The following is a 16410-nucleotide window of genomic DNA, read 5'->3' as shown; positions in this document are numbered from 1 at the left end:
ACAGCTTGTATACATATAATATACTATGCACAGTAATGTTCCGATTTTATCACGCTCTCCGCGCATTGGTCGTTTATTCATTAATTTGCTGTTACATTTGAGGACAAGTGTTTTCCCTCTTCTTCAAGATGAATGTTGAAATCATGTTTTGCAACGTTAAAAATATTGAAATGGGTATAGATGTTGAAGAATATTTCAAAGCATTTTTGAAAAGGGGCGTAATTAAATTGTTTAAACAGATGTCGCTGATGGTACGGTGGCATGACTCTCTGCACGTAGCACTTCTGGCAATTTCTCAGTTGTTGTCGTTTTTGAACTTCCTGCGCCCTGCTTTACCGATGATATACAGATGGCTCGTTTGTCAAATTCTAGACGGCTGGACGTGCAAATGCGTGGACATTTGGGTTTATCTATGGTGCTTTCGGTGAGATTTCGTAACTCTTTTGAACATTTTTTTTTCATCAAACGGTCTACAAGAGAGCGTTGAGTTGAAGACCTTTGAGAAAGCGATTGTTCATGTTGTTCGTTAGATTATAATAAACAAAATCACTTATTAGTTTTAACTGACTAGTTTGGTGTTGGTGGGTGGCTGAAGAAAAAATTCACTATACAATTTTTAATATCCATAGCGGTAGTATTTTTTGGCTTTTTCGTGAGTATGTATGTATGTATGTGAGACAATGGTATGTATACAGACAAACATACGTAACACTGACGAAATTTTCATTGACCACGCCTTTAACGATCATTTTGAATCTTGGTTGTAGCTTTCATAACCAGAAGAGCGCCCATCGTTTTTCTTTGCGTTTGACGTTTCACACTACCGCCTTCTGATGACGATATTGCACAACGCAGTGTTTCGTGAAACATTTCCACCAGGTGGTGGTAGTGTGAACTGGGCGATGGATTTTCACTAAAATTGTTCTAGGCGTTTCGTCTGTTTGTCTGTGGTATGTACCTCTCATGCATTTGTTGTTGATGTTACTCGCATTCTTCCGATCATAAAGTCTGTTCTCTAAGAGGTATTTTTTTTTGCAGATAAACTAGACGTTTACGCGTATATAAAACTTTTTTTATACAGCTTTTGTCTTAAAAAAAGTTTAATTCCATTTTTCTTATAATCAACAGTTTTTCAACACTATCAAGGGATTTTTTCACCAGTCACGTACAATAAAAAGTATGACACTCTCAATATTTTTGATCACAACACTGGATCGCGTCTAAGTTTCAAATAGATACTAAAGTAATTATGAATAATCAACTCAAATATCATGAAAACAATTTGTTTAATTCAGGCGGTAGCCTTTACAATAAAATCAGCATCAAAATATAGTTCTCGAAATAATTTACACAGAAAAAAATTTTTTTTTGTTACTAAATGTAAAAATTGTGAAATGTTTGAAATGTCATAACTTTTTTATTTATCAGTTTACCATCACCAAAATTTTATGGTAGATAGCTGATATAATGGGCCATTTCCCCTAAAAAAATGACGTTGGTAAAAAGATAGGGTTTTGAGATATTTGAGTTTTTGTGACAGAGATCATATTTTTTTAAAGTAAAAAAAGAATTTTTTTACAGTGTATATTTTCTGAGGAATCATAATTTAGTTATCTAACTTTGCTGAAAAATTCATAACAATCGAACAATCCGTTTTTGCTGTACAGCTTTTAGAATATTTTTGAACCACTTTCGCATACACCCTTTTGAAAAGTTAGTCGTGAGTGAATATGAAGGTTTAATATCGAAAAATGGCGATTTATATGAAATTGAAAAACTGTGCAAAGTTTCAGATATTTTTGAAATGGTCGCTCAGGATCGACTGACATGACTCCGTGGAATTCCTCAGCATTTCCTCACTTTTTGGTTTTTGATTTTTTATTATATAACGAAGCAATATTTTCAAAATCAGTTTTCGTGCACATGCAGAGTATGGATCAAGGTATCTCCTGAATTTTTTTGTAGTGGAAAATGTTTTTCGTTTTTGCAGAAACCATTTTTGAACAAAATTCGACAAAAAAATGATTCCTGCAAAAATGGAAAACATTTTCCACCTCAAAAAAATTCAGAAGATACCTTGATCCATACTCTGCATGTGCACGAAAACTGATTTTGAAAATATTGCTTTGTTATTTCATAAAAAATCAAAAACCGAAAAAATGAGAAAATGCTTCCAGTTTCGCCTTAAGCCCAAACATGCTATTTTATCCGAACTTTTGGTTGCTTGGGTAGTGCGTTATTCAGCCTGTTGCGATCTAAATCGGCATAAATTTAGCTTTTTACCGCTAAGTCCTAATATAATATGATTAATGCTGTGAAAACCATAGATTTTTAGTTAAAATGTAAGAAAAAAATATTTTTTTTTCTTAAAAAATTAGCTCCTATATGTCTATTTTAGCCAGGATGTTTTCTAACATAGAAAGGGTGATTGGCCAAAATAGAAACCAAAGTCAAGAACATGACCAAACTGACCCTTCTATTTTAGTCAGAGCCACTTTAAATACATAAATCAAGTATTAGCTTGATTTCAGCATTTTTCCTATAAAATATAGATTGAAACCTTTCGTTTGACACATTGCACAGTGGTCCACGAACAAGATTTACGGGGAAAGATGCATTCAACGCCTTCAAATGAGTTTTTAGGCAAATATGGTGTTCGCGCAGCGGAAAGGATCCTACGTTGTGGTGATTTTTATGTAAAATAAAACACGGTGGTTTTCTAACCGTCCTGCCATGGCGGAGGTACGAAGACTTCTAATCTTTATTTATAATTGTTGGTCTATTGGTTACATGTAGTAGTAAACGAGTAGGTTAATTGTACATATAGTTGACGTTTTGAACAAACATATGGTTTTCTACAAAGTTGTCCCTAATAATAAGACCTTCTTTAAAATGTGCATGAAAATTAGGGTGGCCCATATTTTCAAAGAAATTGGTAACCAAACTTTTTTATTTGCAAGAAAAGCTATATATTCTTCGGAAAAGTTGTAGATCTAACAATTTTGAGCAAGTTTGCTGAAGACCTTTTTTATGTAGCTTTAAAATTGACCGATCTAGAGGTATTTTTCTGAATAAGCTTATGGTGTTTCAAGAAAAAACGGTTTTCTGGCGTTAACTTTATCAGTTTCGATTTTTCATCAAAGTAGCCCAAAAAACACTTGTAGAGAATTCAAAGACGCGTCGTTTCATGCGCTGAGATGGTCATTATCTATTTTGGTTCAAAAGTTACAGGCGTTTTTCTTTAAAAAATGATAGATTTATTAAAAATGGTTTATGATGGGTTGGGGCAAACATAAAAATATCTTTTGCCCGCATTCAAAAGAAGAAATGTTGTTATAAAACGTATAAAAATTAAAGGGGTGTTATTTTTGTAACTTAAGTGAAAAAACACTTGAAAAGTGCCTATTTTTTTCTACAAAATCATCAATATCTTTTGAACGGAATGACGTAGCAACATTCACACGAAAATGCGCGTTTTTGGAAGCTCTAAAAGTGGTTCTTAGGCGACTTTGACGAGAACTTTGAAACGAAACGACGCGTCTTCAAATGCTCTCCAAGTGTCTCTTGCGCGACTTCGATGAAAAATCGAAACTGAAAAAGTTCACGCCAGAAAACCGGTTTTTCTTGAGCCACCCTAAGCTTATTCAGAAAAATACCTTGCTCGATATTGATAGATCTACAACTATCCCGAAGAATGTATATAGTTATTCATGCAAATAAAAAGTTAGGTTCCCAATTTCTTTGAAAATATGGACCACCCTAATTTTCATGTATATTGAAAAGAGGGCCTTATTTTCAGGAACAACTTTGTAGAAGACCATATGAATCTAGAAAGTCATTTGAAGGCGCTGAACCAAACTAACATTGTTGCTGTATTAGAGCTTAAGAGACCTTTCTTCCAAAAGCGTTTGTTCCATAAGCTGTTATGCAACTACTTTTGCAAGTAGGGAAAGCATCTTTCCTCGTAAATCTGTTTCGTGGACCATTGTGCATTGGTAGAAATCATAGGATTCTTAGACTGGCCAAAACCGGTGCTCGTATCCTATTCTGAATATTTTTACAAGATTATAGAATCAGGACTGGAACTCTAATTCTCGTATCATTTCACTTAGCATAGTAGAGCTCGCATAATTGGGCTAAAGTGACATTTTTCGACATTTTGAAATTTTTTGACATATTTTGCCCGACAACTCAAAAACGAAAAGAGATATCGCAATTCTGAGCACATTTTTAGTACTTCTGGGTCCTAAAATCTTGAGCTTGAGCTTGATTGACCGCCCGCAGTTGCTACTCCAGTATCGCCAGATCAGCGATCACCGAATCACCGATTTTATTAGAATAGTGTTTTTTTTTTGACGAAAAAAAATCTTGATTTTTCTGACTCTATACAATTTTTGATAAATTTACGTCCCGTGGGGGACCACATAGCCTTGCGAAACGGATTTCAAATTTTGGCATGATGGTTTTGAGCCAAAAGGATTGTTTTGCAATATTGAACTTTTAACATTTCCAACTTTTGCAAAAATAGGGACGGCCTAATGTACAAGGATCCGTCAATCGCCCATTGACCCATTATTTTTTGCATGAGTCATATTGTACAATCTCTATCAGAAACGAATTCGAGTTAGTCGCTTATAAAATGTCACACTTTTATATTAATTGTTCATTTCGCAAAACAGTTCAGTCGAATTACCGAATTTACTCCAATTATTATTCAATTCACATCCATTGGATAGTGATTCAAACCCATGGGAACGATACAACGTGCACCGTTCGACGATAGTGAGAGTGAGAAAGCACGTAGGACACGTTTTTTCGAACGGCAGACCGGCGAATTTGGCTTGAGGTAATGTTTTTAATATTCCATGCGTTAATATGAATTTCTCCGGATCGGACCATGGATTGCGGCTATTCGGCGAGATATGTGTCACAATTTAACTGGCTATTATGAAACGGCTGGCATATGGTTGGCTGGAACTGTTGTTTTTTTTTAATGGGATGATATAAACTTAATCGATGAATATCTAAACTCAATCACTTCCACTGATTGTTACTAATAGTCCTTTTGATGTCTTTCATAGATTACAGTCCTTGATTCTCACTTCTCAGCACACTCGCTAATTATCGCTACGTAACCTGCCCCAACTGGGTTACGAAAACGTCCCAAACTGAACTCAGAACCGGTAGTAATAAACGTTTTTAGTGCACTGTTATTCCTCGGAGATACCATTCGGTGCTGGCCACCACGTAAAGAAGCCAAAAGCCACAACCCGGTTGTGAGGTGTCCAAAACAAGCGACGGTTAAAATGATACTAACAAAAGCTCACGCGTTTATGCGCCAAGTTTCCGCGCCAAACACATCTCGTCGAAAACGACGACGCCGGACGGCGCACGGTGGCGGCGAATCGACAATGCACACTCGCAGCGCAGCATACCTCCCGCGCACAAATGAATGGTCTTGAATGGGGGAGGGAAATTCACATATGTACCTAGTGGTAGAACACAACACCCAAGCATACAGCACGGCGCACGCCAACTTGCTCGAACCGTACGGATAGTTAAGCGCAGTGATTGCCAATCAGCGCCAGCGCCGGCTTGGTCGTCCTTCGGTGTGAGGTCTGCGATGAGTTCTTGGGATTTTGGAAGCATGGAAATAGAAATACTTCTACTGTGCTTATTTGTTCAACAGATCTATGTGATACAATATTAAAAATTGAGTATTGAAAAAGCTTAGCATCTTTTAGATCAGGATTATAATATATACAGGGTCAATGAAGATGGCGCATTTCGTTGTCAGCCCACGGTGTGTCTGGTGGACAACATTAATTTAAAAAAATCGGTATCGCTAAGACACCCACCAAACGAAAGCTAAGGGTCCCCCCTTTCATTTGAGACTTAAATGAGAAAGTTCTATCGGCGGGTCTAGAACATTTTTTTTTTTTGAAAAAAATATGATATTTTAGTCCAGAACACATTTATGACAAAACACTGTTTTTCCATTGCAAGCATGACTTCCCGACGATATATTTTTTATATTATGTTTATTATGCTACCCAGTGATGGAAAACAGTGAGGAATGCAGCTGAGCAGACACAAACGCAAAGCTATCCTACTCGTGAACAACAGAAGCCAGAATATATTCGCACTTCCTTCACTCGCGAGCTATGGAAGCTCGTTGCACTCGTGATTGATTCGCGAAGCAGCTCTGAACATTTTTCAATTTTGTGAAAAAATGAATTTACACGGCTGACAGATTTTCTTTTCAGGAACAGTAAAGCACAAAACACTACTATCTGATGGATAATTACTTGTTTTGCTATTAAAATCGCACTAAAACACAATTCCCGCATCTCCACTTGTTCTTCGCGAATAAAAATTCATGAGTGTTTTTGTTTTTGTTTTGCTTCATACTCGTGAAGCAAGCGGGTGAGAATAAACTCACACACGGCTTACTCTCGGCACCGTGAGTAAACCGTTTGTTGGTTTTACACTCGCGAGTTGATTCACGATGAGATTGTTTCCATCTCTGATGCTACCCAAAAAAGCACAATAGTCCCATGTGAATGGGAAATCCAGCAGATGGCAGTTTTGTGTTTATGGACAGTGTGGTGAAAGTACTAGAACAGTGAGTATAAAATCGAGTTATATGCTGTTCCTTCGAATTCCAATCAAGATTCCAATAATGTGTTTGCATCCTATGACAGATGCGTATACGCCTTTAGGGTCTCGTATTTGACTGGCATCAGCAGGTCACCAATCGACCAACTTTACAGCACATACCGTCATTTGGTTCTTCAGATTTGTGCTCTTGAAATTTCGGGGTGTGACTTCGTCATAAATTCTCCTCAAACAGCTTCTCAACTTCAATGCGCGTCTGGTACTCAAGACACATGTTTTCTTTCGTCTTCTTTTTCTTCTTGGCGTAACGTCCCTACAGGGACAAAGCCTGCTTGTTAGCTTGTTCTATGCGCACTGTAGGAGATGTAATAAGAATAAATGAAATTGTACGATTTGTTTGAAATTTTCTTATTTTATTTCCTACAAGCAGTTTCACAGTTTTTAACTAAAAACTTCTTTTGCCCATTACTATTTTGCATGTATATAGCGTGTGACTTGCACGAAAATACTGCATGCTCATTTAAGGCGAGGAAATTTCATTCACGAAAAGGTCCTGGACTGACGCAGAATCGAACCCGTCAGCCTCAGCATGGTTGTGCTGGGTACTCACGCCTTTGCAGCTGTGGCTTAATGGGCACTTTTCGTTATCAAAAACAAATCATCGGTGAACATAATCGGTTTACTGTTCTGGTCACTCGTTGACGCCGGTTTCCATCTGGATGGTAGTTCATGAATATTTGAGAGCTTCATCTGATCAGCATGATCTCTGGGTTTTGCCCGCAAATATTTTGCAACCGCAGCAACTCTATGAGAAGTCTGAATGATGTTCTACAAGTTTCAATGTACTTCAGCTTTAGTGCAAACAAGAAGATCAAACTATTGATGACCGACAGATTAGCACATTGTTCTTACTACATATATGTATATCGTGCAACCGTTAGACATGTAGCATTAATTATTCTATTTTTGTCAGTTGAATAAGGCTACCTGTTCACAAAGATGTACTGTTACTAATATTTTTTTATGTCAAATTATCCGCTATTAGACAATTTTACTAAACAAATCTAAAACAGTGAATATTAACTGCTTTCGATGATAATTGTGGCGGAAAAACACTTCTTCAAACACAAAACGTACTCTTTGGTTTGCTTTTCCTCGTCACTTAGGGGGTTGTTGTCGTAGTTGTTTCTTCAACCCTAAAAGGGATACCTGGGGTCCATTGGACCCCAGGTGCCTTTCAGAGCTCGTCTTTGATGGAACACATTCAGCGAGGTGACGAAACTGAGGCCATGAAGGTATCCCTTTTAGGGTTAAAAGTAAGGAGCTATACCCAACTGCAATAATCTAAATTGACTAAAAATGTGTAAGTCTCAGGTACCTTAAAGGTGCACAAATTGAGCAAATACCGGCATGTGATAATTCTATCCGAGCCACGGCATACAGGGTAAAAGACACATTGATAAAATTGGTGTGGAGTTCTAGATCGTTTTATTCATGCTTTTGAACGATTTAAATTGCATCATCAAAAAACTTTCAGTTTTCCGAAATGGATTACCTTCCAAATGTTGTGCCCCGTTATCCGAGCTACTTTGATGTATGTATTATTTTTGTTGACGGCCTACTTCGATCGTAAAACTGTAAAATCATGAGACACTGTCAATAAAAAATAAGAAAATTGCAGCCTCAATAACTACTTCCGCATGTCTAAAAGACGAAGTTTATTTGTACATATGCCCAGATACTGTTGAAATTCTATTCAACTGCCTTTAATATTTTTTTGCACTTTATGTCTAAGCAATATTTTGTAAGGGAAATTATTAATTTTTGATTTGACCCGTTAACTCTTTTAAAAGGACACGTTACTAATGGGCGACCTCATACAAGCCCTGGCTACATTCAAGGTTGAAAAAAGAAAAAAACACAAGTCTCAAACATAGTAATATTTGAAAAAAAAAATGTTCTAGATCCGCCGATAGAACTTTCTTCTTTTAGTCTCAAATGAAAGAGGGGACCTTCAGCTTTCGTTTGGTGGGTGTTTTAGCGATACCGATTTTTTTAAATTAATTTTGTTCTACCAGACACACCGTGCAGCCAAACTGATTTGGAGATACGTATGAAACATTAATTTTGCCGAAGAATAAAGAGAGTAGCCCACAGGGGCTATACAAAGTGGGATAGCTGCTGGATGCAAAAAGAACACATGTGCAGTGCGTTGGGCAGCTCTGCCATATAATCGGCGATTGGTCGCGCAGCCTAACGCTAACGTGCTACTTCTTCTAATGTTGTAAGTAAGGGCATATAATTTACCGGGCATTCTTATGAACGGTCTTGGCAAAACTGTTCGGTGAATTCTCGGTCTGAGCTACGTGTGAAATTATCAGCATAGTCGGACAATCTGCTCTGCAAAGGAAGAGCTCGGTCACCGTCTGTCTGGTCTCTATCGAATTACGATGAAGGTGGCTTCCATCATAGATTAGATTGCATCGAGGCGGCTGTTGCCCTTCGAAGGAGACACAATGTCGATGACGATGGTTGGTTATGTCTACGAAAGGTAGCATTGTTAGCTCTTCTACATAAATGGATGTCAAAACCGACTGAACGTGTGAACATCGCATGTGGTCCAGGGCAGCATGATGCGGTGACCGAGAAAATTATATTCCGTTTAGTTCTAGCGCATGCTATCCGTAAGACAATGCCCACGGTGTCGGTATGCAATGTCACTATGTTGCATTTACGATAGTAGAAACAACCACTGCACAATGGTCCACGAACCAGATTTACGAGGAAAGACGCATTCAACGCCTTCAAATGAGTTTTTAGACAAATATGGTCTTCTACAAAGTTGTCCCTAATAATAAGGCCCTCTTTAAAATGGCCGGGGTTCTGTTAAACCGAACTAAGAGCCAAAAAGTTTATTCCGAGATATTTAAGGTTAAAGTTCAACCTCACAAATAAACAACAGCTAAGGTTTAATTTCTCAGTACTTTGCACTCAGTTCACTCTGGCATTGGCGTAGCTAGGGGGGGTTCCAGGGGTGCCTGGCACCCCCTAGAATAAATTTGGCACCCCCTAGAATTTTTCCGTTAACAATCACCTAAAATTACAAACTTCGCACGATAAATCAACTATGTGTTAATGGCGCATTTGAACAAAACTCAAGCTATACCCGGGATTACTGTGGATACTGTGAGAACAATCAACAGACTTACAGGGGATAGACAAAATGATCGGGACAGGCAAAATTTTCACGTTTCAAAAAATGTTCAACTAGCTGTAACTGTTCGAAAAGTGCATCAAATATTCTCAAATTTTTACTGTAAGTTCATCAACTAGTTGTGTATCAGTGGTCCAAATTTGGGAAAGATCGGACCATTCTCCACGAGGCTATAAAGATTCTTGGAGAAGGTAAAATTATCCGATAGCCGACTTTGAGCTGTTATATCTCCGGATTCAATGCACCGAATGCAATGAAATTTTGACCATTTATGACTTGTGTAATGAACTATGAAGAACCGTTGACGCAACTTTAAATTCTCAACACGGAAGAAAATTATAACCATTAGATTATTTTTCTAATAAAACACCAAATTATCCAAAACTTCAACATCATTTCAAAATTCAAGATGCAAATCATAGTTCATTTAATTTCCCTCTAATTGACTTATGTATAAATGTGTTTTGAAGGAAAGTAACAACATAGCCGCCAATAAATTGAAAAAAAAGTAATGGAATACATATTAAAAATAGACCAATTTGCTAAAAAATCGTGAAAAAATAAAATCGCTATAACTTTTTCTCTTGTTAAAATTTCAAGTTTCAGAAATTATAATGTAAGTCATTAATGGTCAAAATTTCATTGCAATCGGTTCATTGAATCCGGAGATGTCGCAGCTCAAAGTTGGCTATCGGATAGTTTTACCTTTTTCAAGAATCTTTATAACTCCATGGAAAATGGGTCGATCTTCCCCAAATTTGGACCACTGATACACAACTAGTTAGTGAACTTACAGTAAAATTTTGAGAATATTCGATGCACTTTTCGAAAAGTTACAGCTAGTTGCACATTTTTTGAAAAGTGAAAATTTTGCCTGTCCCGATCATTTGTCTATCCCCTGTATATTCTTCAAATTATTTAAGCACCAAAGTGATGCTTATTTATACTAGCTTATTATTTTGTTTACAACAACGATAAATTAAACATTATCTTTTGGAAAAATGAAGTGTGGTGTATGACCAAAAATATCATTTAAATTTTAAACAATCAAACAACACAGTACTGACTACAGGTTAATTAACACTAATGCGTTATGGGTGTTACGCAATTTTTTATTTTATTTTTCTTTATTATAGAGGTTTTCAGCCCTAGGCTGGTTCATCTCTTAACAGTTACGCAAATTGATCAAGGCTGGCAACAGGAAATTATTACCAGATTGGCATTTTGGGCTAATCTGGTAAATGTACAGTTAATTTGGATCGATCTGGTGCTATTTAGGTTCAATTCACGGTAGATCCAGAATGATTTTTGTGACTACTCTGGGTAGAGTCCCCTGGTGTCAGCCATTTGCTTAAAATTTGCTTGGTTACATATGGACCTCTCACAGTTGACTAATTTAGTAGACAATAGACACTTTCTCAAACCAAATTTCAACATGATTTCCTTCCAGCTGGCTTATTATAAATTGTCTAGCTCTATAAGCTGCGTTGCAGAGCCTTGTTAAAATATAACAAACTAAAATTCATTATTTATCACTCAATCCTCATTAAAATCTCCCAATGCTTTCCCAATTTTTGGGGTAACACAGTTTTAGTATTTTTGGGCAGAAATGTTACACTGAAATACTTGCAGATGCTCTATTCAAAGACTATAAAATCTTCAAAAAACCACGTATAATACAGGCAATTATAATATTTATCGCGACAGCCCGTTTGATTTTTAGCTTGAAATCAATCATGTGAATAATTTACCAGAATAATTGTTAGCAGTTTGAACTCTGAAAATTGCAAAATTCATGAAATTACACACAATACAGCAAATTCATATGTACAGTTCCAACACAATTTTCATTGAATCAACGCTGTTATTTTGTGATTTTGAACCAATTTCTTGTATTACAAGTAATTTTATGAAGATTGGTGTTTTGGTGGACAATCAATGATGGAGATGAACATTCATATCAACATTTTATTAATTAAATCAAACTAAGCATTTCTTTGGACACAGGGTGGGCAATTATTGCAACCATTGTTAACTTCTTTAACAATTCATTCGGTAACAAATTTGTAATTTTTGTCGTCAATTAATTTGGGATTCGTTTATTCCTGAATTGCTTTATGAATTTCTGAAGTAATGTTTTTGAAAATTGTTGTTCGATTTCTTTGGGATTGTTCGGACGACCTAGAAACCACTTTTCACAGCAGTGTTTATTGTACAGCAGCTTGAAACTAAATTTATTCATATTAGCAATCTTCAAACATTCTTATAACTACTTTTATCGACTTACATTTTATAGTTTCTTTAATCCCTTTTTACCCCTTTCAGGTTCTCTTCGACTGCTCGGGACTCGATTGATGATCTACAATTCGTGACAATAATAAATGTTGGATAATATCTCATTTGCAATCTTACTTACAGCTGTATCCGAAATACCCTATCTAGCTTCCCAGATCTCCAGCTCGTTCTCAATATCGTCCGCTTTTACTCAAACAAAATCTTCACCAAATTGCAAACTAAAACTTTGCACTAGAATTCAACTTTCTATTTCACCAAATTTGCAATGGCCACAATCCTACTAAATGTACAAATCATCTACTACTCTCTCTCTGTTTACATTTTCTGCCTGTCGGAATTCGACGACCTCAATTCGCCTACCTATCACGCACACCATACCGCTGCCCAGCTGTCACCTTCATCTGCGCCGTGCGGACGGTTGCTCGATGTTGGATTGTCCTAACAGGGATATTTTGCGAAAATATATAAGGAAATATTTTTGGAAATTCCTTTGTAACTCTTTTGTTATTTTTTTTAAGTTCTGTGTAAATTCCTTTATTTATATTGAACTTTCTTTGGGGATCCCCTCGATCTTTTTATAGTTTTTTTTGAGAATATCTGCGGTAGTTCCATTGAAATTTGATCAGCAATTTTATTGAAAATTCGTTTTGAAACTTGAAATAATATGTTTTGAAACAACGATGATTCCTCTGAAATACCTTTGTCATTTCTTTTTGCAATTGTTTTGTAAATTTCCTTGGCAGTTTTTTTTGTGGTTTGTTCTGTCATTACTCATGAATTCTTTCTATTTATTTTCATTACTCGTAAACTGCCTCGAAAATTCACTTAAAAATTTTGTCGGTATTTCTCTTAAAAAATATTCGAAAGTTTCTTTGAGAATTGTTTTGGCTATTTAATCGAGAATTTCCTCGGAAATCCTTTTGTGAGCTACTTCGGTGTTCAGCACTTCCTTTGGAAATTCCTCCGGTAATTTGTTTGGAAAATACCCTTTAAATATTATTAGTAAATTTCATTGGTAGCTTTTTTGGTCATTCCTCTAGTAATTCCTCAGGCCATTAATTTGGGAAATTCCTCGGACGGTTTCTTTAGGGATTATTTTCACAATTGCTTTGGCATATTCTTTTGTGGTTCGTCCATGTGAATTTCGTGAAACATTCTTTTGGCAGTTTTCTCACATAATTCCTTCGGAAACTCAGAAATTCTGTAATAAACTGAAGGAGCTTCAAAAAGGAAGTTCGATTTTCAAAAGAATATTGAAATAAATGCTTAATCGCAAAGGAGTTTTCGATGAAAATCATAAAAGAAAATTCGAAGAAATACCCTCAAAACTTGCTGAGGAATTTCAGAAAGAATTCCCATATCATTTGCTATAAAAATTGCGTTTCCAATGGTGTTTCCAAATTAATTCCTATAATAATAGCCAAACGAATTTAAGAATAAATTATGGAAGCTTCCATCTAGATGAAAGATGAATATATGAAAACAGTTGGCCAAATCCTATCCCAAAATATTATGCCGAAGCAAATTACGAAGGAATTTTCAATATTATGCAAAAGGAGTTTCAGAGGAAATCTTTTACAAAAACCATGCCAGCGAAATTCTGAAAAAAAATCATCGAAGGAATTTTTGAACGAATTTGAAAAGGAATTCGTCCAAATTGTGAAGAAATGTTCAAAAGAATGGATCACTAAAATAACTAAATCGGCCGCTATGAAATGAACAGATAGCATCATCGTAGATTTGACGTAACTCGACTGCTGTCACCATGTTACAGTGCATATACGGTGGCGCTTTTGTTTTGATGCGGTGAGTGGCGGAAAAGTTGGTTTCAATGATTGATTGGCGAAGATTTTTTCAAAAAAAAAAAAAAAAAAAAACCGAAGGAAATCTCTAAGAAATTTGTCAGAGGAATTTTCAAAAGAAATACTGTATAACTTCCCAAAGTAATAACGAAAGACGATTCCTGATTTGCCTGATGACATTTTCAAAGCAAGTTTCACTGGAATTGCCGAAGTATCCCGAAAGAAACTGTTGCAGGAATTCCTCAATTTATTAATGAAGAAATCTCGATGAATTATTTGTCTGATAACATTCACTGGAATTATAGACGTGAATTATAAAAGAATTACCGAAAAAGTTTTCAAAGTAATTGTCGAGAAAGTCCTCAAATATATTATCAAAGGAATATTTAAATACAAAGATAAAATAAATTTAAAAAAAAAACGTACCGAAGAAAATCCCGAAAAAATACAATGGGAATTGAAAGACTGTACCGAAAGATGTTGATACCGAGATACCGACCCGAGCAGTACAGAATATCTACAGCATAACAAAATATGTTACTGTGACCAAATAACTGAGAAACGGAAAGAGTTATTTTTGTGTTATTAACATAACATATCATGTTATGAGCTTGTCTGTCATAAGCGGCAAAATAACAAAAATCATTACAAAAAAATGTTCCTGGAAGACCAGTTGAATAACACGTTTTGTTGGTTTCAATAACAACTTAATAACAGAGAATTTGTGAAATATTTCAATAACAAATTTTGAAATTAACAAGTTATTGAGAACAATTTTAAAACAAAATGAGTTATAAGATCTTATAAGGTCTTAGAGGGAAGAGGGGTTTGTGAAAATGTGACAAGCAATGTGTTAAGTATAGGAAAACCCCGTACGAAGTGGAGAGGGGGGACGAAAATCCTCAATTTTAGCGTGACGTACTCAATGGAAGCTCCCTAGTGACACAGTTAGAATGTAATGTCAGACAGAAGAGGAAGAGTAACTGACCAGAAAACATGATTTTCTCAACAGTTCCTTGCGAAATGCTAAAGTTTTGATTGCAAAACATGTTATTGATGTATTATTGATGAGGGGCTGTTCATAAAGCACGTAGACTAAAAGTTGGCCATCTGAGACCCCCGCCCCCCCTTCCTCCCTCGTAAACTTTTGTCCATACAAATATTTTGAAATTTGTATGTAGCGTAAACTTAAGCCAGAATCCCCCCCCCCCCCCTCCCCCAAAAAGTCTACGTGGTTTATGATCGGCCCCTGATCAAATATTTGAAAAGTCACAAAAATTCAATAGTAACTGAACTTGTTCTACAACAAAACATGTTATTGAAATGTTGTTTAAAGAAAATATATTAATAGCACGATCATAACAAAATAAGTTTGTCCAACTAAACATGTTATGGAAAGGTAATGCCCAGGGTTGTGCAGTTTCAGGATGGTCAATGTCGAACGACACTCGCTTTAACCATCACTTCATACGACAAACGCAGTTCATCAAAACATAATCGATTCACGCAAAAACCACTCAAGCCAACCCTCGTTCAATGCAGAGTCAACCACATCCAGTAGCAGCGATCGTCTCTTGTTTTCGAACCACACGATGAAACACCGAAGCGAGTTTTTGTTCTACGCCTTGCATTCTATTCATAGGCGTGCTATGTTTGGGTTTGCTACGCCATGCAATACTACTTAACAAATTGACCTTCATCCTCACCCTTTCAGATGAGAGTCACCCAGCAGTGAGTGACATAGCTCTGCGTCGAAACGACGGTAAACAAGCGTTCGGCAGCTCAGGAGCTGTGCAGAGAAAGAGCGTTACGGCGGCAGCCACCGTGTCAATGCGTTCGTCTCGGATGTGTTCGTTAGCAACATAGAGACGGTCGGCTGTAGCGTTGATGGAGGAAGAAGGGCAATGTTGATGTTGCGGCTTTTTTGTGTTATGATGGTGATAATGCACAAGACTGGTAATGCCTCAATAAGTTAATAATAACAAACCAAGATATAAAAACAGATTTTGTGATTCCGTTGTTATCATTTTGATATTCTCCTCTGCTCGGGGAGAGTTGCTGGAGAAATTGAATAAAATATCAAATGGGTTGGTGGCATAATTAAAGGAAAAACTCTTGAGAAACTTCTAAAACGATTGGTGAAGGAACGCCCAAAAATCCGAAGGATTTGAAATGTCATTTAACAATAAGCGACTTAAACTCCATGAACTTACAAATGAAATTATTAAAGGATATGCTGAAAGGTTTTTTTTTGTAACAAATTCCAAACTTATTCCCAAAGAAATTCTCAAAGAAATTATCGAAGAGGATACAAAGCAGTTGCCGAAGAAATTTGTCATTGTCAAAGAAATTACCGAGAGATTTCCAAAAGAAAATTGAATTGTGCAACAAATTGCAAAACAATTTTCTAATAAATTGTCGGACAAATTTCTGTGGAAGGCGAAATAATACTTTCGAAAATACAAGCTTCTTGTATTTTAT

The 16410-nt window shown here is 36.3% G+C and overlaps 1 protein-coding gene and 1 long non-coding RNA gene across 4 annotated transcripts in view; both read right to left on the bottom strand.

Annotated features, from left to right (window-relative positions):
• Positions 1–5493, bottom strand: part of LOC109418545 (uncharacterized) — a 30025-nt gene extending 24532 nt beyond the window's left edge. For 2 of the 3 annotated variants that reach the window (XM_062859138.1, XM_062859140.1), the window contains exon 1: positions 5228–5493. The gene's annotated coding sequence lies outside the window, so the exon portion shown is untranslated. Of the gene's footprint in view, positions 1–5102 lie in introns of all 3 variants that reach the window. The other variant, XM_062859139.1, reaches the window with a different exon arrangement.
• Positions 1–16410, bottom strand: part of LOC134284084 (uncharacterized) — an 816516-nt gene that overhangs the window by 692996 nt on the left and 107110 nt on the right. The gene's annotated exons all lie outside the window — the stretch shown is intronic.

Source organism: Aedes albopictus, chromosome 3 (genome assembly GCF_035046485.1).
Source record: "Aedes albopictus strain Foshan chromosome 3, AalbF5, whole genome shotgun sequence".
NCBI classification, from domain to species: Eukaryota; Metazoa; Arthropoda; class Insecta; order Diptera; family Culicidae; genus Aedes; species Aedes albopictus.
Note: the sequence above shows the minus strand (reverse complement) of the source record. Positions and strands in the feature narration are given on the sequence as shown.